Below are 23,640 nucleotides of genomic sequence, written 5' to 3' on the forward strand. Positions count from 1 at the left end.
ACGTTTTGACACTTTCTGCACACTGGGGTGAAGAGCTGAGTCAGTGAGCATTTCTGAGCCTGGCAGGTACATTGGGATTCAACAGTCTGTCAAAACGCGTTTATTTCGGGCAGAAAAACACGTTTTGAAAAGTCTGCTGTACCTTCCCTATAAGTTGCATGGGGGTGACCAAAGTTGCTGAAACATGTTTATTTGTGCTGCAAAACACGTTTTGACACTTTCTGCACACTGGGGTGAAGAGCTGAGTCAGTGAGCACTTCTGAGCCTGGCAGGTACATTGGGATGCAACAGTCTGTCAAAACGCGTTTATTTCGGGCTGAAAAACACGATTTGAAAAGTCTGCTGTACCTTCCCTATAAGTTGCATGGGGGTGACCAAAGTTGCTGAAACATGTTTATTTGTGCTGCAAAACACGTTTTGACACTTTCTGCACACTGGGGTGAAGAGCTGAGTCAGTGAGCACTTCTGAGCCTGGCAGGTACATTGGGATTCAACAGTCTGTCAAAACGCGTTTATTTCGGGCTGAAAAACACGTTTTGAAAAGTCTGCTGTACCTTCCCTATAAGTTGCATGGGGGTGACCAAAGTTGCTGAAACATGTTTATTTGTGCTGCAAAACTCGTTTTGACACTTTCTGCACACTGGGGTGAAGAGCTGAGTCAGTGAGCACTTCTGAGCCTGGCAGGTACATTGGGATTCAACAGTCTGTCAAAACGCGTTTATTTCGGGCTGAAAAACACGTTTTGAAAAGTCTGCTGTACCTTCCCTATAAGTTGCATGGGGGTGACCAAAGTTGCTGAAACATGTTTATTTGTGCTGCAAAACACGTATTGACACTTTCTGCACACTGGGGTGAAGAGCTGAGTCAGTGAGCACTTCTGAGCCTGGCAGGTACATTGGGATGCAACAGTCTGTCAAAACGCGTTTATTTCGGGCTGAAAAACACGTTTTGAAAAGTCTGCTGTACCTTCCCTATAAGTTGCATGGGGGTGACCAAAGTTGCTGAAACATGTTTATTTGTGCTGCAAAACACGTTTTGACACTTTCTGCACACTGGGGTGAAGAGCTGAGTCAGTGAGCACTTCTGAGCCTGGCAGGTACATTGGGATTCAACAGTCTGTCAAAACGCGTTTATTTCGGGCTGAAAAACACGTTTTGAAAAGTCTGCTGTACCTTCCCTATAAGTTGCATGGGGGTGACCAAAGTTGCTGAAACATGTTTATTTGTGCTGCAAAACACGTATTGACACTTTCTGCACACTGGGGTGAAGAGCTGAGTCAGTGAGCACTTCTGAGCCTGGCAGGTACATTGGGATGCAACAGTCTGTCAAAACGCGTTTATTTCGGGCTGAAAAACACGTTTTGAAAAGTCTGCTGTACCTTCCCTATAAGTTGCATGGGGGTGACCAAAGTTGCTGAAACATGTTTATTTGTGCTGCAAAACACGTTTTGACACTTTCTGCACACTGGGGTGAAGAGCTGAGTCAGTGAGCACTTCTGAGCCTGGCAGGTACATTGGGATTCAACAGTCTGTCAAAACGCGTTTATTTCGGGCTGAAAAACACGTTTTGAAAAGTCTGCTGTACCTTCCCTATAAGTTGCATGGGGGTGACCAAAGTTGCTGAAACATGTTTATTTGTGCTGCAAAACACGTTTTGACACTTTCTGCACACTGGGGTGAAGAGCTGAGTCAGTGAGCACTTCTGAGCCTGGCAGGTACATTGGGATTCAACAGTCTGTCAAAACGCGTTTATTTCGGGCAGAAAAACACGTTTTGAAAAGTCTGCTGTACCTTCCCTATAAGTTGCATGGGGGTGACCAAAGTTGCTGAAACATGTTTATTTGTGCTGCAGAACACGTTTTGACACTTTCTGCACACTGGGGTGAAGAGCTGAGTCAGTGAGCACTTCTGAGCCTTGCAGGTACATTGGGATTCAACAGTCTGTCAAAACGCGTTTATTTCGGGCTGAAAAACACGTTTTGAAAAGTCTGCTGTACCTTCCCTATAAGTTGCATGGGGGTGACCAAAGTTGCTGAAACATGTTTATTTGTGCTGCAAAACACGTTTTGACACTTTCTGCACACTGGGGTGAAGAGCTGAGTCAGTGAGCATTTCTGAGCCTGGCAAGTACATTGGGATTCAACAGTCTGTCAAAACGCGTTAATTTCGGGCTGAAAAACACGTTTTGAAAAGTCTGCTGTACCTTCCCTATAAGTTGCATGGGGGTGACCAAAGTTGCTGAAACATGTTTATTTGTGCTGCAAAACACGTTTTGACACTGTCTGCACACTGGGGTGAAGAGCTGAGTCAGTGAGCACTTCTGAGCCTGGCAGGTACTTTGGGATTCAACAGTCTGTCAAAACGCGTTTATTTCGGGCTGAAAAACACGTTTTGAAAAGTCTGCTGTACCTTCCCTATAAGTTGCATGGGGGTGACCAAAGTTGCTGAAACATGTTTATTTGTGCTGCAAAACACGTTTTGACACTTTCTGCACACTGGGGTGAAGAGCTGAGTCAGTGAGCATTTCTGAGCCTGGCAGGTACATTGGGATTCAACAGTCTGTCAAAACGCGTTAATTTCGGGCTGAAAAACACGTTTTGAAAAGTCTGCTGTACCTTCCCTATAAGTTGCATGGGGGTGACCAAAGTTGCTGAAACATGTTTATTTGTGCTGCAAAACACGTTTTGACACTGTCTGCACACTGGGGTGAAGAGCTGAGTCAGTGAGCACTTCTGAGCCTGGCAGGTACTTTGGGATTCAACAGTCTGTCAAAACGCGTTTATTTCGGGCTGAAAAACACGTTTTGAAAAGTCTGCTGTACCTTCCCTATAAGTTGCATGGGGGTGACCAAAGTTGCTGAAACATGTTTATTTGTGCTGCAAAACACGTTTTGACACTTTCTGCACACTGGGGTGAAGAGCTGAGTCAGTGAGCACTTCTGAGCCTGGCAGGTACATTGGGATTCAACAGTCTGTCAAAACGCGTTTATTTCGGGCTGAAAAACACGTTTTGAAAAGTCTGCTGTACCTTCCCTATAAGTTGCATGGGGGTGACCAAAGTTGCTGAAACATGTTTATTTGTGCTGCAAAACACGATTTGACACTTTCTGCACACTGGGGTGAAGAGCTGAGTCAGTGAGCACTTCTGAGCCTGGCAGGTACATTGGGATTCAACAGTCTGTCAAAACGCGTTTATTTCGGGCTGAAAAACACGTTTTGAAAAGACTGCTGTACCTTCCCTATAGGTTACATGGGGGTGACCAAAGTTGCTGAAACATGTTTATTTGTGCTGCAAAACACGTTTTGACACTTTCTGCACACTGGGGTGAAGAGCTGAGTCAGTGAGCACTTCTGAGCCTGGCAGGTACATTGGGATTCAACAGTCTGACAAAACGCATTTATTTCGGGCTGAAAAACACGTTTTGAAAAGTCTGCTGTACCTTCCCTATAAGTTACATGGGGGGGACCAAAGTTGCTGAAACATGTTTATTTGTGCTGCAAAACACGTTTTGACACTTTCTGCACACTGGGGTGAAGAGCTGAGTCAGTGAGCACTTCTGAGCCTGGCAGGTACATTGGGATTCAACAGTCTGACAAAACGCGTTTATTTCGGGCTGAAAAACACGTTTTGAAAAGTCTGCTGTACCTTCCCTATAAGTTGCATGGGGGTGACCAAAGTTGCTGAAACATGTTTATTTGTGCTGCAAAACACGTTTTGACACTTTCTGCACACTGGGGTGAAGAGCTGAGTCAGTGAGCATTTCTGAGCCTGGCAGGTACATTGGGATTCAACAGTCTGTCAAAACGCGTTTATTTCGGGCAGAAAAACACGTTTTGAAAAGTCTGCTGTACCTTCCCTATAAGTTGCATGGGGGTGACCAAAGTTGCTGAAACATGTTTATTTGTGCTGCAAAACACGTTTTGACACTTTCTGCACACTGGGGTGAAGAGCTGAGTCAGTGAGCACTTCTGAGCCTGGCAGGTACATTGGGATGCAACAGTCTGTCAAAACGCGTTTATTTCGGGCTGAAAAACACGATTTGAAAAGTCTGCTGTACCTTCCCTATAAGTTGCATGGGGGTGACCAAAGTTGCTGAAACATGTTTATTTGTGCTGCAAAACACGTTTTGACACTTTCTGCACACTGGGGTGAAGAGCTGAGTCAGTGAGCACTTCTGAGCCTGGCAGGTACATTGGGATTCAACAGTCTGTCAAAACGCGTTTATTTCGGGCTGAAAAACACGTTTTGAAAAGTCTGCTGTACCTTCCCTATAAGTTGCATGGGGGTGACCAAAGTTGCTGAAACATGTTTATTTGTGCTGCAAAACTCGTTTTGACACTTTCTGCACACTGGGGTGAAGAGCTGAGTCAGTGAGCACTTCTGAGCCTGGCAGGTACATTGGGATTCAACAGTCTGTCAAAACGCGTTTATTTCGGGCTGAAAAACACGTTTTGAAAAGTCTGCTGTACCTTCCCTATAAGTTGCATGGGGGTGACCAAAGTTGCTGAAACATGTTTATTTGTGCTGCAAAACACGTATTGACACTTTCTGCACACTGGGGTGAAGAGCTGAGTCAGTGAGCACTTCTGAGCCTGGCAGGTACATTGGGATGCAACAGTCTGTCAAAACGCGTTTATTTCGGGCTGAAAAACACGTTTTGAAAAGTCTGCTGTACCTTCCCTATAAGTTGCATGGGGGTGACCAAAGTTGCTGAAACATGTTTATTTGTGCTGCAAAACACGTTTTGACACTTTCTGCACACTGGGGTGAAGAGCTGAGTCAGTGAGCACTTCTGAGCCTGGCAGGTACATTGGGATTCAACAGTCTGTCAAAACGCGTTTATTTCGGGCTGAAAAACACGTTTTGAAAAGTCTGCTGTACCTTCCCTATAAGTTGCATGGGGGTGACCAAAGTTGCTGAAACATGTTTATTTGTGCTGCAAAACACGTTTTGACACTTTCTGCACACTGGGGTGAAGAGCTGAGTCAGTGAGCACTTCTGAGCCTGGCAGGTACATTGGGATTCAACAGTCTGTCAAAACGCGTTTATTTCGGGCTGAAAAACACGTTTTGAAAAGTCTGCTGTACCTTCCCTATAAGTTGCATGGGGGTGACCAAAGTTGCTGAAACATATTTATTTGTGCTGCAAAACACGTTTTGACACTTTCTGCACACTGGGGTGAAGAGCTGAGTCAGTGAGCACTTCTGAGCCTGGCAGGTACATTGGGATTCAACAGACTGTCAAAACGCGTTTATTTCGGGCTGAAAAACACGTTTTGAAAAGTCTGCTGTACCTTCCCTATAAGTTGCATGGGGGTGACCAAAGTTGCTGAAACATGTTTATTTGTGCTGCAAAACACGATTTGACACTTTCTGCACACTGGGGTGAAGAGCTGAGTCAGTGAGCACTTCTGAGCCTGGCAGGTACTTTGGGATTCAACAGTCTGTCAAAACGCGTTTATTTCGGGCTGAAAAACACGTTTTGAAAAGTCTGCTGTACCTTCCCTATAAGTTGCATGGGGGTGACCAAAGATGCTGAAACATGTTTATTTGTGCTGCAAAACACGTTTTGACACTTTCTGCACACTGGGGTGAAGAGCTGAGTCAGTGAGCACCTCTGAGCCTGGCAGGTACATTGGGATTCAACAGTCTGTCAAAACGCGTTTATTTCGGGCTGAAAAACACGTTTTGAAAAGTCTGCTGTACCTTCCCTATAAGTTGCATGGGGGTGACCAAAGTTGCTGAAACATGTTTATTTGTGCTGTAAAACACGTTTTGACACTTTCTGCACACTGGGGTGAAGAGCTGAGTCAGTGAGCACTTCTGAGCCTGGCAGGTACATTGGGATTCAACAGTCTGTCAAAACGCGTTTATTTCGGGCTGAAAAACACGTTTTGAAAAGTCTGCTGTACCTTCCCTATAAGTTGCATGGGGGTGACCAAAGTTGCTGAAACATGTTTATTTGTGCTGCAAAACACGTATTGACACTTTCTGCACACTGGGGTGAAGAGCTGAGTCAGTGAGCACTTCTGAGCCTGGCAGGTACATTGGGATTCAACAGTCTGTCAAAACGCGTTTATTTCGGGCTGAAAAACACGTTTTGAAAAGTCTGCTGTACCTTCCCTATAAGTTGCATGGGGGTGACCAAAGTTGCTGAAACATGTTTATTTGTGCTGCAAAACACGTATTGACACTTTCTGCACACTGGGGTGAAGAGCTGAGTCAGTGAGCACTTCTGAGCCTGGCAGGTACATTGGGATGCAACAGTCTGTCAAAACGCGTTTATTTCGGGCTGAAAAACACGTTTTGAAAAGTCTGCTGTACCTTCCCTATAAGTTGCATGGGGGTGACCAAAGTTGCTGAAACATGTTTATTTGTGCTGCAAAACTCGTTTTGACACTTTCTGCACACTGGGGTGAAGAGCTGAGTCAGTGAGCACTTCTGAGCCTGGCAGGTACATTGGGATTCAACAGTCTGACAAAACGCATTTATTTTGGGCTGAAAAAAACGTTTTGAAAAGTCTGCTGTTCCTTCCCTATAAGTTACATGGGGGGGACCATAGTTGCTGAAACATGTTTATTTGTGCTGCAAAACACGTTTTGACACTTTCTGCACACTGGGGTGAAGAGCTGAGTCAGTGAGCACTTCTGAGCCTGGCAGGTACATTGGGATGCAACAGTCTGTCAAAACGCGTTTATTTCGGGCTGAAAAACACGTTTTGAAAAGTCTGCTGTACCTTCCCTATAAGTTGCATGGGGGTGACCAAAGTTGCTGAAACATGTTTATTTGTGCTGCAAAACACGTTATGACACTTTCTGCACACTGGGGTGAAGAGCTGAGTCAGTGAGCACTTCTGAGCCTGGCAGGTACATTGGGATTCAACAGTCTGTCAAAACGCGTTTATTTCGGGCTGAAAAACACGTTTTGAAAAGACTGCTGTACCTTCCCTATAGGTTACATGGGGGTGACCAAAGTTGCTGAAACATGTTTATTTGTGCTGCAAAACACGTTTTGACACTTTCTGCACACTGGGGTGAAGAGCTGAGTCAGTGAGCACTTCTGAGCCTGGCAGGTACATTGGGATTCAACAGTCTGTCAAAACGCGTTTATTTCGGGCTGAAAAACACGTTTTGAAAAGTCTGCTGTACCTTCCCTATAAGTTGCATGGGGGTGACCAAAGTTGCTGAAACATGTTTATTTGTGCTGCAAAACACGATTTGACACTTTCTACACACTGGGGTGAAGAGCTGAGTCAGTGAGCAGTTCTGAGCCTGGCAGGTACTTTGGGATTCAACAGTCTGTCAAAACGCGTTTATTTCGGGCTGAAAAACACGTTTTGAAAAGTCTGCTGTACCTTCCCTATAAGTTGCATGGGGGTGACCAAAGATGCTGAAACATGTTTATTTGTGCTGCAAAACACGTTTTGACACTTTCTGCACACTGGGGTGAAGAGCTGAGTCAGTGAGCACCTCTGAGCCTGGCAGGTACATTGGGATTCAACAGTCTGTCAAAACGCGTTTATTTCGGGCTGAAAAACACGTTTTGAAAAGTCTGCTGTACCTTCCCTATAAGTTGCATGGGGGTGACCAAAGTTGCTGAAACATGTTTATTTGTGCTGTAAAACACGTTTTGACACTTTCTGCACACTGGGGTGAAGAGCTGAGTCAGTGAGCACTTCTGAGCCTGGCAGGTACATTGGGATTCAACAGTCTGTCAAAACGCGTTTATTTCGGGCTGAAAAACACGTTTTGAAAAGTCTGCTGTACCTTCCCTATAAGTTGCATGGGGGTGACCAAAGTTGCTGAAACATATTTATTTGTGCTGCAAAACACGTTTTGACACTTTCTGCACACTGGGGTGAAGAGCTGAGTCAGTGAGCACTTCTGAGCCTGGCAGGTACATTGGGATTCAACAGTCTGTCAAAACGCGTTTATTTCGGGCTGAAAAACACGTTTTGAAAAGTCTGCTGTACCTTCCCTATAAGTTGCATGGGGGTGACCAAAGTTGCTGAAACATGTTTATTTGTGCTGCAAAACACGTTTTGACACTTTCTGCACACTGGGGTGAAGAGCTGAGTCAGTGAGCACTTCTGAGCCTGGCAGGTACTTTGGGATTCAACAGTCTGTCAAAACGCGTTTATTTCGGGCTGAAAAACACGTTTTGAAAAGTCTGCTGTACCTTCCCTATAAGTTGCATGGGGGTGACCAAAGTTGCTGAAACATGTTTATTTGTGCTGCAAAACTCGTTTTGACACTTTCTGCACACTGGGGTGAAGAGCTGAGTCAGTGAGCACTTCTGAGCCTGGCAGGTACATTGGGATTCAACAGTCTGTCAAAACGCGTTTATTTCGGGCTGAAAAACACGTTTTGAAAAGTCTGCTGTACCTTCCCTATAAGTTGCATGGGGGTGACCAAAGTTGCTGAAACATGTTTATTTGTGCTGCAAAACACGTATTGACACTTTCTGCACACTGGGGTGAAGAGCTGAGTCAGTGAGCACTTCTGAGCCTGGCAGGTACATTGGGATGCAACAGTCTGTCAAAACGCGTTTATTTCGGGCTGAAAAACACGTTTTGAAAAGTCTGCTGTACCTTCCCTATAAGTTGCATGGGGGTGACCAAAGTTGCTGAAACATGTTTATTTGTGCTGCAAAACACGTTTTGACACTTTCTGCACACTGGGGTGAAGAGCTGAGTCAGTGAGCACTTCTGAGCCTGGCAGGTACATTGGGATTCAACAGTCTGTCAAAACGCGTTTATTTCGGGCTGAAAAACACGTTTTGAAAAGTCTGCTGTACCTTCCCTATAAGTTGCATGGGGGTGACCAAAGTTGCTGAAACATGTTTATTTGTGCTGCAAAACACGTATTGACACTTTCTGCACAATGGGGTGAAGAGCTGAGTCAGTGAGCACTTCTGAGCCTTGCAGGTACATTGGGATGCAACAGTCTGTCAAAACGCGTTTATTTCGGGCTGAAAAACACGTTTTGAAAAGTCTGCTGTACCTTCCCTATAAGTTGCATGGGGGTGACCAAAGTTGCTGAAACATGTTTATTTGTGCTGCAAAACACGTTTTGACACTTTCTGCACACTGGGGTGAAGAGCTGAGTCAGTGAGCACTTCTGAGCCTGGCAGGTACATTGGGATTCAACAGTCTGTCAAAACGCGTTTATTTCGGGCTGAAAAACACGTTTTGAAAAGTCTGCTGTACCTTCCCTATAAGTTGCATGGGGGTGACCAAAGTTGCTGAAACATGTTTATTTGTGCTGCAAAACACGTTTTGACACTTTCTGCACACTGGGGTGAAGAGCTGAGTCAGTGAGCACTTCTGAGCCTGGCAGGTACATTGGGATTCAACAGTCTGTCAAAACGCGTTTATTTCGGGCAGAAAAACACGTTTTGAAAAGTCTGCTGTACCTTCCCTATAAGTTGCATGGGGGTGACCAAAGTTGCTGAAACATGTTTATTTGTGCTGCAGAACACGTTTTGACACTTTCTGCACACTGGGGTGAAGAGCTGAGTCAGTGAGCACTTCTGAGCCTTGCAGGTACATTGGGATTCAACAGTCTGTCAAAACGCGTTTATTTCGGGCTGAAAAACACGTTTTGAAAAGTCTGCTGTACCTTCCCTATAAGTTGCATGGGGGTGACCAAAGTTGCTGAAACATGTTTATTTGTGCTGCAAAACACGTTTTGACACTTTCTGCACACTGGGGTGAAGAGCTGAGTCAGTGAGCATTTCTGAGCCTGGCAAGTACATTGGGATTCAACAGTCTGTCAAAACGCGTTAATTTCGGGCTGAAAAACACGTTTTGAAAAGTCTGCTGTACCTTCCCTATAAGTTGCATGGGGGTGACCAAAGTTGCTGAAACATGTTTATTTGTGCTGCAAAACACGTTTTGACACTGTCTGCACACTGGGGTGAAGAGCTGAGTCAGTGAGCACTTCTGAGCCTGGCAGGTACTTTGGGATTCAACAGTCTGTCAAAACGCGTTTATTTCGGGCTGAAAAACACGTTTTGAAAAGTCTGCTGTACCTTCCCTATAAGTTGCATGGGGGTGACCAAAGTTGCTGAAACATGTTTATTTGTGCTGCAAAACACGTTTTGACACTTTCTGCACACTGGGGTGAAGAGCTGAGTCAGTGAGCACTTCTGAGCCTGGCAGGTACATTGGGATTCAACAGTCTGTCAAAACGCGTTTATTTCGGGCTGAAAAACACGTTTTGAAAAGTCTGCTGTACCTTCCCTATAAGTTGCATGGGGGTGACCAAAGTTGCTGAAACATGTTTATTTGTGCTGCAAAACACGATTTGACACTTTCTGCACACTGGGGTGAAGAGCTGAGTCAGTGAGCACTTCTGAGCCTGGCAGGTACATTGGGATTCAACAGTCTGTCAAAACGCGTTTATTTCGGGCTGAAAAACACGTTTTGAAAAGACTGCTGTACCTTCCCTATAGGTTACATGGGGGTGACCAAAGTTGCTGAAACATGTTTATTTGTGCTGCAAAACACGTTTTGACACTTTCTGCACACTGGGGTGAAGAGCTGAGTCAGTGAGCACTTCTGAGCCTGGCAGGTACATTGGGATTCAACAGTCTGACAAAACGCATTTATTTCGGGCTGAAAAACACGTTTTGAAAAGTCTGCTGTACCTTCCCTATAAGTTACATGGGGGGGACCAAAGTTGCTGAAACATGTTTATTTGTGCTGCAAAACACGTTTTGACACTTTCTGCACACTGGGGTGAAGAGCTGAGTCAGTGAGCACTTCTGAGCCTGGCAGGTACATTGGGATTCAACAGTCTGACAAAACGCGTTTATTTCGGGCTGAAAAACACGTTTTGAAAAGTCTGCTGTACCTTCCCTATAAGTTGCATGGGGGTGACCAAAGTTGCTGAAACATGTTTATTTGTGCTGCAAAACACGTTTTGACACTTTCTGCACACTGGGGTGAAGAGCTGAGTCAGTGAGCATTTCTGAGCCTGGCAGGTACATTGGGATTCAACAGTCTGTCAAAACGCGTTTATTTCGGGCAGAAAAACACGTTTTGAAAAGTCTGCTGTACCTTCCCTATAAGTTGCATGGGGGTGACCAAAGTTGCTGAAACATGTTTATTTGTGCTGCAAAACACGTTTTGACACTTTCTGCACACTGGGGTGAAGAGCTGAGTCAGTGAGCACTTCTGAGCCTGGCAGGTACATTGGGATGCAACAGTCTGTCAAAACGCGTTTATTTCGGGCTGAAAAACACGATTTGAAAAGTCTGCTGTACCTTCCCTATAAGTTGCATGGGGGTGACCAAAGTTGCTGAAACATGTTTATTTGTGCTGCAAAACACGTTTTGACACTTTCTGCACACTGGGGTGAAGAGCTGAGTCAGTGAGCACTTCTGAGCCTGGCAGGTACATTGGGATTCAACAGTCTGTCAAAACGCGTTTATTTCGGGCTGAAAAACACGTTTTGAAAAGTCTGCTGTACCTTCCCTATAAGTTGCATGGGGGTGACCAAAGTTGCTGAAACATGTTTAAATGTGCTGCAAAACTCGTTTTGACACTTTCTGCACACTGGGGTGAAGAGCTGAGTCAGTGAGCACTTCTGAGCCTGGCAGGTACATTGGGATTCAACAGTCTGTCAAAACGCGTTTATTTCGGGCTGAAAAACACGTTTTGAAAAGTCTGCTGTACCTTCCCTATAAGTTGCATGGGGGTGACCAAAGTTGCTGAAACATGTTTATTTGTGCTGCAAAACACGTATTGACACTTTCTGCACACTGGGGTGAAGAGCTGAGTCAGTGAGCACTTCTGAGCCTGGCAGGTACATTGGGATGCAACAGTCTGTCAAAACGCGTTTATTTCGGGCTGAAAAACACGTTTTGAAAAGTCTGCTGTACCTTCCCTATAAGTTGCATGGGGGTGACCAAAGTTGCTGAAACATGTTTATTTGTGCTGCAAAACACGTTTTGACACTTTCTGCACACTGGGGTGAAGAGCTGAGTCAGTGAGCACTTCTGAGCCTGGCAGGTACATTGGGATTCAACAGTCTGTCAAAACGCGTTTATTTCGGGCTGAAAAACACGTTTTGAAAAGTCTGCTGTACCTTCCCTATAAGTTGCATGGGGGTGACCAAAGTTGCTGAAACATGTTTATTTGTGCTGCAAAACACGTTTTGACACTTTCTGCACACTGGGGTGAAGAGCTGAGTCAGTGAGCACTTCTGAGCCTGGCAGGTACATTGGGATTCAACAGTCTGTCAAAACGCGTTTATTTCGGGCTGAAAAACACGTTTTGAAAAGTCTGCTGTACCTTCCCTATAAGTTGCATGGGGGTGACCAAAGTTGCTGAAACATATTTATTTGTGCTGCAAAACACGTTTTGACACTTTCTGCACACTGGGGTGAAGAGCTGAGTCAGTGAGCACTTCTGAGCCTGGCAGGTACATTGGGATTCAACAGTCTGTCAAAACGCGTTTATTTCGGGCTGAAAAACACGTTTTGAAAAGTCTGCTGTACCTTCCCTATAAGTTGCATGGGGGTGACCAAAGTTGCTGAAACATGTTTATTTGTGCTGCAAAACACGTTTTGACACTTTCTGCACACTGGGGTGAAGAGCTGAGTCAGTGAGCACTTCTGAGCCTGGCAGGTACTTTGGGATTCAACAGTCTGTCAAAACGCGTTTATTTCGGGCTGAAAAACACGTTTTGAAAAGTCTGCTGTACCTTCCCTATAAGTTGCATGGGGGTGACCAAAGTTGCTGAAACATGTTTATTTGTGCTGCAAAACTCGTTTTGACACTTTCTGCACACTGGGGTGAAGAGCTGAGTCAGTGAGCACTTCTGAGCCTGGCAGGTACATTGGGATTCAACAGTCTGTCAAAACGCGTTTATTTCGGGCTGAAAAACACGTTTTGAAAAGTCTGCTGTACCTTCCCTATAAGTTGCATGGGGGTGACCAAAGTTGCTGAAACATGTTTATTTGTGCTGCAAAACACGTATTGACACTTTCTGCACACTGGGGTGAAGAGCTGAGTCAGTGAGCACTTCTGAGCCTGGCAGGTACATTGGGATGCAACAGTCTGTCAAAACGCGTTTATTTCGGGCTGAAAAACACGTTTTGAAAAGTCTGCTGTACCTTCCCTATAAGTTGCATGGGGGTGACCAAAGTTGCTGAAACATGTTTATTTGTGCTGCAAAACACGTTTTGACACTTTCTGCACACTGGGGTGAAGAGCTGAGTCAGTGAGCACTTCTGAGCCTGGCAGGTACATTGGGATTCAACAGTCTGTCAAAACGCGTTTATTTCGGGCTGAAAAACACGTTTTGAAAAGTCTGCTGTACCTTCCCTATAAGTTGCATGGGGGTGACCAAAGTTGCTGAAACATGTTTATTTGTGCTGCAAAACACGTATTGACACTTTCTGCACACTGGGGTGAAGAGCTGAGTCAGTGAGCACTTCTGAGCCTGGCAGGTACATTGGGATGCAACAGTCTGTCAAAACGCGTTTATTTCGGGCTGAAAAACACGTTTTGAAAAGTCTGCTGTACCTTCCCTATAAGTTGCATGGGGGTGACCAAAGTTGCTGAAACATGTTTATTTGTGCTGCAAAACACGTTTTGACACTTTCTGCACACTGGGGTGAAGAGCTGAGTCAGTGAGCACTTCTGAGCCTGGCAGGTACATTGGGATTCAACAGTCTGTCAAAACGCGTTTATTTCGGGCTGAAAAACACGTTTTGAAAAGTCTGCTGTACCTTCCCTATAAGTTGCATGGGGGTGACCAAAGTTGCTGAAACATGTTTATTTGTGCTGCAAAACACGTTTTGACACTTTCTGCACACTGGGGTGAAGAGCTGAGTCAGTGAGCACTTCTGAGCCTGGCAGGTACATTGGGATTCAACAGTCTGTCAAAACGCGTTTATTTCGGGCAGAAAAACACGTTTTGAAAAGTCTGCTGTACCTTCCCTATAAGTTGCATGGGGGTGACCAAAGTTGCTGAAACATGTTTATTTGTGCTGCAGAACACGTTTTGACACTTTCTGCACACTGGGGTGAAGAGCTGAGTCAGTGAGCACTTCTGAGCCTTGCAGGTACATTGGGATTCAACAGTCTGTCAAAACGCGTTTATTTCGGGCTGAAAAACACGTTTTGAAAAGTCTGCTGTACCTTCCCTATAAGTTGCATGGGGGTGACCAAAGTTGCTGAAACATGTTTATTTGTGCTGCAAAACACGTTTTGACACTTTCTGCACACTGGGGTGAAGAGCTGAGTCAGTGAGCATTTCTGAGCCTGGCAAGTACATTGGGATTCAACAGTCTGTCAAAACGCGTTAATTTCGGGCTGAAAAACACGTTTTGAAAAGTCTGCTGTACCTTCCCTATAAGTTGCATGGGGGTGACCAAAGTTGCTGAAACATGTTTATTTGTGCTGCAAAACACGTTTTGACACTGTCTGCACACTGGGGTGAAGAGCTGAGTCAGTGAGCACTTCTGAGCCTGGCAGGTACTTTGGGATTCAACAGTCTGTCAAAACGCGTTTATTTCGGGCTGAAAAACACGTTTTGAAAAGTCTGCTGTACCTTCCCTATAAGTTGCATGGGGGTGACCAAAGTTGCTGAAACATGTTTATTTGTGCTGCAAAACACGTTTTGACACTTTCTGCACACTGGGGTGAAGAGCTGAGTCAGTGAGCACTTCTGAGCCTGGCAGGTACATTGGGATTCAACAGTCTGTCAAAACGCGTTTATTTCGGGCTGAAAAACACGTTTTGAAAAGTCTGCTGTACCTTCCCTATAAGTTGCATGGGGGTGACCAAAGTTGCTGAAACATGTTTATTTGTGCTGCAAAACACGATTTGACACTTTCTGCACACTGGGGTGAAGAGCTGAGTCAGTGAGCACTTCTGAGCCTGGCAGGTACATTGGGATTCAACAGTCTGTCAAAACGCGTTTATTTCGGGCTGAAAAACACGTTTTGAAAAGACTGCTGTACCTTCCCTATAGGTTACATGGGGGTGACCAAAGTTGCTGAAACATGTTTATTTGTGCTGCAAAACACGTTTTGACACTTTCTGCACACTGGGGTGAAGAGCTGAGTCAGTGAGCACTTCTGAGCCTGGCAGGTACATTGGGATTCAACAGTCTGACAAAACGCATTTATTTCGGGCTGAAAAACACGTTTTGAAAAGTCTGCTGTACCTTCCCTATAAGTTACATGGGGGGGACCAAAGTTGCTGAAACATGTTTATTTGTGCTGCAAAACACGTTTTGACACTTTCTGCACACTGGGGTGAAGAGCTGAGTCAGTGAGCACTTCTGAGCCTGGCAGGTACATTGGGATTCAACAGTCTGACAAAACGCGTTTATTTCGGGCTGAAAAACACGTTTTGAAAAGTCTGCTGTACCTTCCCTATAAGTTGCATGGGGGTGACCAAAGTTGCTGAAACATGTTTATTTGTGCTGCAAAACACGTTTTGACACTTTCTGCACACTGGGGTGAAGAGCTGAGTCAGTGAGCATTTCTGAGCCTGGCAGGTACATTGGGATTCAACAGTCTGTCAAAACGCGTTTATTTCGGGCAGAAAAACACGTTTTGAAAAGTCTGCTGTACCTTCCCTATAAGTTGCATGGGGGTGACCAAAGTTGCTGAAACATGTTTATTTGTGCTGCAAAACACGTTTTGACACTTTCTGCACACTGGGGTGAAGAGCTGAGTCAGTGAGCACTTCTGAGCCTGGCAGGTACATTGGGATGCAACAGTCTGTCAAAACGCGTTTATTTCGGGCTGAAAAACACGATTTGAAAAGTCTGCTGTACCTTCCCTATAAGTTGCATGGGGGTGACCAAAGTTGCTGAAACATGTTTATTTGTGCTGCAAAACACGTTTTGACACTTTCTGCACACTGGGGTGAAGAGCTGAGTCAGTGAGCACTTCTGAGCCTGGCAGGTACATTGGGATTCAACAGTCTGTCAAAACGCGTTTATTTCGGGCTGAAAAACACGTTTTGAAAAGTCTGCTGTACCTTCCCTATAAGTTGCATGGGGGTGACCAAAGTTGCTGAAACATGTTTATTTGTGCTGCAAAACTCGTTTTGACACTTTCTGCACACTGGGGTGAAGAGCTGAGTCAGTGAGCACTTCTGAGCCTGGCAGGTACATTGGGATTCAACAGTCTGTCAAAACGCGTTTATTTCGGGCTGAAAAACACGTTTTGAAAAGTCTGCTGTACCTTCCCTATAAGTTGCATGGGGGTGACCAAAGTTGCTGAAACATGTTTATTTGTGCTGCAAAACACGTATTGACACTTTCTGCACACTGGGGTGAAGAGCTGAGTCAGTGAGCACTTCTGAGCCTGGCAGGTACATTGGGATGCAACAGTCTGTCAAAACGCGTTTATTTCGGGCTGAAAAACACGTTTTGAAAAGTCTGCTGTACCTTCCCTATAAGTTGCATGGGGGTGACCAAAGTTGCTGAAACATGTTTATTTGTGCTGCAAAACACGTTTTGACACTTTCTGCACACTGGGGTGAAGAGCTGAGTCAGTGAGCACTTCTGAGCCTGGCAGGTACATTGGGATTCAACAGTCTGACAAAACGCATTTATTTTGGGCTGAAAAAAACGTTTTGAAAAGTCTGCTGTTCCTTCCCTATAAGTTACATGGGGGGGACCATAGTTGCTGAAACATGTTTATTTGTGCTGCAAAACACGTTTTGACACTTTCTGCACACTGGGGTGAAGAGCTGAGTCAGTGAGCACTTCTGAGCCTGGCAGGTACATTGGGATTCAACAGTCTGTCAAAACGCGTTTATTTCGGGCTGAAAAACACGTTTTGAAAAGTCTGCTGTACCTTCCCTATAAGTTGCATGGGGGTGACCAAAGTTGCTGAAACATGTTTATTTGTGCTGCAAAACACGTTATGACACTTTCTGCACACTGGGGTGAAGAGCTGAGTCAGTGAGCACTTCTGAGCCTGGCAGGTACATTGGGATTCAACAGTCTGTCAAAACGCGTTTATTTCGGGCTGAAAAACACGTTTTGAAAAGACTGCTGTACCTTCCCTATAGGTTACATGGGGGTGACCAAAGTTGCTGAAACATGTTTATTTGTGCTGCAAAACACGTTTTGACACTTTCTGCACACTGGGGTGAAGAGCTGAGTCAGTGAGCACTTCTGAGCCTGGCAGGTACATTGGGATTCAACAGTCTGTCAAAACGCGTTTATTTCGGGCTGAAAAACACGTTTTGAAAAGTCTGCTGTACCTTCCCTATAAGTTGCATGGGGGTGACCAAAGTTGCTGAAACATGTTTATTTGTGCTGCAAAACACGATTTGACACTTTCTACACACTGGGGTGAAGAGCTGAGTCAGTGAGCAGTTCTGAGCCTGGCAGGTACTTTGGGATTCAACAGTCTGTCAAAACGCGTTAATTTCGGGCTGAAAAACACGTTTTGAAAAGTCTGCTGTACCTTCCCTATAAGTTGCATGGGGGTGACCAAAGTTGCTGAAACATGTTTATTTGTGCTGCAAAACACGTTTTGACACTTTCTGCACACTGGGGTGAAGAGCTGAGTCAGTGAGCACTTCTGAGCCTGGCAGGTACATTGGGATTCAACAGTCTGTCAAAACGCGTTTATTTCGGGCTGAAAAACACGTTTTGAAAAGTCTGCTGTACCTTCCCTATAAGTTGCATGGGGGTGACCAAAGTTGCTGAAACATGTTTATTTGTGCTGCAAAACACGTTTTGACACTTTCTGCACACTGGGGTGAAGAGCTGAGTCAGTGAGCACTTCTGAGCCTGGCAGGTACTTTGGGATTCAACAGTCTGTCAAAACGCGTTTATTTCGGGCTGAAAAACACGTTTTGAAAAGTCTGCTGTACCTTCCCTATAAGTTGCATGGGGGTGACCAAAGTTGCTGAAACATGTTTATTTGTGCTGCAAAACACGTTTTGACACTTTCTGCACACTGGGGTGAAGAGCTGAGTCAGTGAGCACTTCTGAGCCTGGCAGGTACATTGGGATTCAACAGTCTGTCAAAACGCGTTTATTTCGGGCTGAAAAACACGTTTTGAAAAGTCTGCTGTACCTTCCCTATAAGTTGCATGGGGGTGACCAAAGTTGCTGAAACATGTTTATTTGTGCTGCAAAACACGATTTGACACTTTCTGCACACTGGGGTGAAGAGCTGAGTCAGTGAGCACTTCTGAGCCTGGCAGGTACTTTGGGATTCAACAGTCTGTCAAAACGCGTTTATTTCGGGCTGAAAAACACGTTTTGAAAAGTCTGCTGTACCTTCCCTATAAGTTGCATGGGGGTGACCAAAGATGCTGAAACATGTTTATTTGTGCTGCAAAACACGTATTGACACTTTCTGCACACTGGGGTGAAGAGCTGAGTCAGTGAGCACTTCTGAGCCTGGCAGGTACATTGGGATTCAACAGTCTGTCAAAACGCGTTTATTTCGGGCTGAAAAACACGTTTTGAAAAGTCTTCTGTACCTTCCCTATAAGTTACATGGGGGTGACCAAAGTTGCTGAAACATGTTTATTTGTGCTGCAAAACACGTTTTGACACTTTCTGCACACTGGGGTGAAGAGCTGAGTCAGTGAGCACTTCTGAGCCTGGCAGGTACATTGGGATTCAACAGTCTGTCAAAACGCGTTTATTTCGGGCTGAAAAACACGTTTTGAAAAGACTGCTGTACCTTCCCTATAGGTTACATGGGGGTGACCAAAGTTGCTGAAACATGTTTATTTGTGCTGCAAAACACGTTTTGACACTTTCTGCACACTGGGGTGAAGAGCTGAGTCAGTGAGCACTTCTGAGCCTGGCAGGTACATTGGGATTCAACAGTCTGACAAAACGCATTTATTTCGGGCTGAAAAACACGTTTTGAAAAGTCTGCTGTTCCTTCCCTATAAGTTACATGGGGGGGACCAAAGTTGCTGAAACATGTTTATTTGTGCTGCAAAACACGTTTTGACACTTTCTGCACACTGGGGTGAAGAGCTGAGTCAGTGAGCACTTCTGAGCCTGGCAGGTACATTGGGATTCAACAGTCTGACAAAACGCGTTTATTTCGGGCTGAAAAACACGTTTTGAAAAGTCTGCTGTACCTTCCCTATAAGTTGCATGGGGGTGACCAAAGTTGCTGAAACATGTTTATTTGTGCTGCAAAACACGTTTTGACACTTTCTGCACACTGGGGTGAAGAGCTGAGTCAGTGAGCATTTCTGAGCCTGGCAGGTACATTGGGATTCAACAGTCTGTCAAAACGCGTTTATTTCGGGCAGAAAAACACGTTTCGAAAAGTCTGCTGTACCTTCCCTATAAGTTGCATGGGGGTGACCAAAGTTGCTGAAACATGTTTATTTGTGCTGCAAAACACGTTTTGACACTTTCTGCACACTGGGGTGAAGAGCTGAGTCAGTGAGCACTTCTGAGCCTGGCAGGTACATTGGGATTCAACAGTCTGTCAAAACGCGTTTATTTCGGGCTGAAAAACACGTTTTGAAAAGTCTGCTGTACCTTCCCTATAAGTTGCATGGGGGTGACCAAAGTTGCTGAAACATGTTTATTTGTGCTGCAAAACACGTTTTGACACTTTCTGCACACTGGGGTGAAGAGCTGAGTCAGTGAGCATTTCTGAGCCTGGCAGGTACATTGGGATTCAACAGTCTGTCAAAACGCGTTAATTTCGGGCTGAAAAACACGTTTTGAAAAGTCTGCTGTACCTTCCCTATAAGTTGCATGGGGGTGACCAAAGTTGCTGAAACATGTTTATTTGTGCTGCAAAACACGTTTTGACACTTTCTGCACACTGGGGTGAAGAGCTGAGTCAGTGAGCACTTCTGAGCCTGGCAGGTACATTGGGATTCAACAGTCTGTCAAAACGCGTTTATTTCGGGCTGAAAAACACGTTTTGAAAAGTCTGCTGTACCTTCCCTATAAGTTGCATGGGGGTGACCAAAGTTGCTGAAACATGTTTATTTGTGCTGCAAAACACGTTTTGACACTTTCTGCACACTGGGGTGAAGAGCTGAGTCAGTGAGCACTTCTGAGCCTGGCAGGTACATTGGGATTCAACAGTCTGTCAAAACGCGTTTATTTCGGGCTGAAAAACACGTTTTGAAAAGTCTGCTGTACCTTCCCTATAAATTGCATGGGGGTGACCAAAGTTGCTGAAACATGTTTATTTGTGCTGCAAAACACGTTTTGACACTTTCTGCACACTGGGGTGAAGAGCTGAGTCAGTGAGCACTTCTGAGCCTGGCAGGTACATTGGGATTCAACAGTCTGTCAAAACGCGTTTATTTCGGGCTGAAAAACACGTTTTGAAAAGACTGCTGTACCTTCCCTATAGGTTACATGGGGGTGACCAAAGTTGCTGAAACATGTTTATTTGTGCTGCAAAACACGTTTTGACACTTTCTGCACACTGGGGTGAAGAGCTGAGTCAGTGAGCACTTCTGAGCCTGGCAGGTACATTGGGATTCAACAGTCTGACAAAACGCATTTATTTCGGGCTGAAAAACACGTTTTGAAAAGTCTGCTGTTCCTTCCCTATAAGTTACATGGGGGGGACCAAAGTTGCTGAAACATGTTTATTTGTGCTGCAAAACACGTTTTGACACTTTCTGCACACTGGGGTGAAGAGCTGAGTCAGTGAGCACTTCTGAGCCTGGCAGGTACATTGGGATTCAACAGTCTGTCAAAACGCGTTTATTTCGGGCTGAAAAACACGTTTTGAAAAGTCTGCTGTACCTTCCCTATAAGTTGCATGGGGGTGACCAAAGTTGCTGAAACATGTTTATTTGTGCTGGAAAACACGTTTTGACACTTTCTGCACACTGGGGTGAAGAGCTGAGTCAGTGAGCACTTCTGAGCCTGGCAGGTACATTGGGATTCAACAGTCTGTCAAAACGCGTTTATTTCGGGCAGAAAAACACGTTTTGAAAAGTCTGCTGTACCTTCCCTATAAGTTGCATGGGGGTGACCAAAGTTGCTGAAACATGTTTATTTGTGCTGCAAAACACGTTTTGACACTTTCTGCACACTGGGGTGAAGAGCTGAGTCAGTGAGCACTTCTGAGCCTGGCAGGTACATTGGGATTCAACAGTCTGTCAAAACGCGTTTATTTCGGGCTGAAAAACACGTTTTGAAAAGTCTTCTGTACCTTCCCTATAGGTTACATGGGGGTGACCAAAGTTGCTGAAACATGTTTATTTGTGCTGCAAAACACGTTTTGACACTTTCTGCACACTGGGGTGAAGAGCTGAGTCAGTGAGCACTTCTGAGCCTGGCAGGTACATTGGGATTCAACAGTCTGACAAAACGCATTTATTTCGGGCTGAAAAACACGTTTTGAAAAGTCTGCTGTACCTTCCCTATAAGTTACATGGGGGGGACCAAAGTTGCTGAAACATGTTTATTTGTGCTGCAAAACACGTTTTGACACTTTCTGCACACTGGGGTGAAGAGCTGAGTCAGTGAGCACTTCTAAGCCTGGCAGGTACATTGGGATTCAACAGTCTGACAGAACGCGTTTATTTCGGGCTGAAAAACACGTTTTGAAAAGTCTGCTGTACCTTCCCTATAAGTTGCATGGGGGTGACCAAAGTTGCTGAAACATGTTTATTTGTGCTGCAAAACACGTTTTGACACTTTCTGCACACTGGGGTGAAGAGCTGAGTCAGTGAGCATTTCTGAGCCTGGCAGGTACATTGGGATTCAACAGTCTGTCAAAACGCGTTTATTTCGGGCAGAAAAACACGTTTTGAAAAGTCTGCTGTACCTTCCCTATAAGTTGCATGGGGGTGACCAAAGTTGCTGAAACATGTTTATTTGTGCTGCAAAACACGTTTTGACACTTTCTGCACACTGGGGTGAAGAGCTGAGTCAGTGAGCACTTCTGAGCCTGGCAGGTACATTGGGATTCAACAGTCTGTCAAAACGCGTTTATTTCGGGCTGAAAAACACGTTTTGAAAAGTCTGCTGTACCTTCCCTATAAGTTGCATGGGGGTGACCAAAGTTGCTGAAACATGTTTATTTGTGCTGCAAAACACGTTTTGACACTTTCTGCACACTGGGGTGAAGAGCTGAGTCAGTGAGCATTTCTGAGCCTGGCAGGTACATTGGGATTCAACAGTCTGTCAAAACGCGTTAATTTCGGGCTGAAAAACACGTTTTGAAAAGTCTGCTGTACCTTCCCTATAAGTTGCATGGGGGTGACCAAAGTTGCTGAAACATGTTTATTTGTGCTGCAAAACACGTTTTGACACTGTCTGCACACTGGGGTGAAGAGCTGAGTCAGTGAGCACTTCTGAGCCTGGCAGGTACTTTGGGATTCAACAGTCTGTCAAAACGCGTTTATTTCGGGCTGAAAAACACGTTTTGAAAAGTCTGCTGTACCTTCCCTATAAGTTGCATGGGGGTGACCAAAGTTGCTGAAACATGTTTATTTGTGCTGCAAAACACGTTTTGACACTTTCTGCACACTGGGGTGAAGAGCTGAGTCAGTGAGCACTTCTGAGCCTGGCAGGTACATTGGGATTCAACAGTCTGTCAAAACGCGTTTATTTCGGGCTGAAAAACACGTTTTGAAAAGTCTGCTGTACCTTCCCTATAAGTTGCATGGGGGTGACCAAAGTTGCTGAAACATGTTTATTTGTGCTGCAAAACACGTTTTGACACTTTCTGCACACTGGGGTGAAGAGCTGAGTCAGTGAGCACTTCTGAGCCTGGCAGGTACATTGGGATTCAACAGTCTGTCAAAACGCGTTTATTTCGGGCTGAAAAACACGTTTTGAAAAGTCTGCTGTACCTTCCCTATAAATTGCATGGGGGTGACCAAAGTTGCTGAAACATGTTTATTTGTGCTGCAAAACACGTTTTGACACTTTCTGCACACTGGGGTGAAGAGCTGAGTCAGTGAGCACTTCTGAGCCTGGCAGGTACATTGGGATTCAACAGTCTGTCAAAACGCGTTTATTTCGGGCTGAAAAACACGTTTTGAAAAGACTGCTGTACCTTCCCTATAGGTTACATGGGGGTGACCAAAGTTGCTGAAACATGTTTATTTGTGCTGCAAAACACGTTTTGACACTTTCTGCACACTGGGGTGAAGAGCTGAGTCAGTGAGCACTTCTGAGCCTGGCAGGTACATTGGGATTCAACAGTCTGACAAAACGCATTTATTTCGGGCTGAAAAACACGTTTTGAAAAGTCTGCTGTTCCTTCCCTATAAGTTACATGGGGGGGACCAAAGTTGCTGAAACATGTTTATTTGTGCTGCAAAACACGTTTTGACACTTTCTGCACACTGGGGTGAAGAGCTGAGTCAGTGAGCACTTCTGAGCCTGGCAGGTACATTGGGATTCAACAGTCTGTCAAAACGCGTTTATTTCGGGCTGAAAAACACGTTTTGAAAAGTCTGCTGTACCTTCCCTATAAGTTGCATGGGGGTGACCAAAGTTGCTGAAACATGTTTATTTGTGCTGCAAAATTCGTTTTGACACTTTCTGCACACTGGGGTGAAGAGCTGAGTCAGTGAGCACTTCTGAGCCTGGCAGGTACATTGGGATTCAACAGTCTGTCAAAACGCGTTTATTTCGGGCAGAAAAACACGTTTTGAAAAGTCTGCTGTACCTTCCCTATAAGTT

The sequence above is a fragment of the Atractosteus spatula genome, chromosome 24 (genome assembly GCF_055471065.1).
Source record: "Atractosteus spatula isolate fAtrSpa1 chromosome 24, fAtrSpa1.hap1, whole genome shotgun sequence".
Lineage (NCBI taxonomy): Eukaryota > Metazoa > Chordata > Actinopteri > Semionotiformes > Lepisosteidae > Atractosteus > Atractosteus spatula.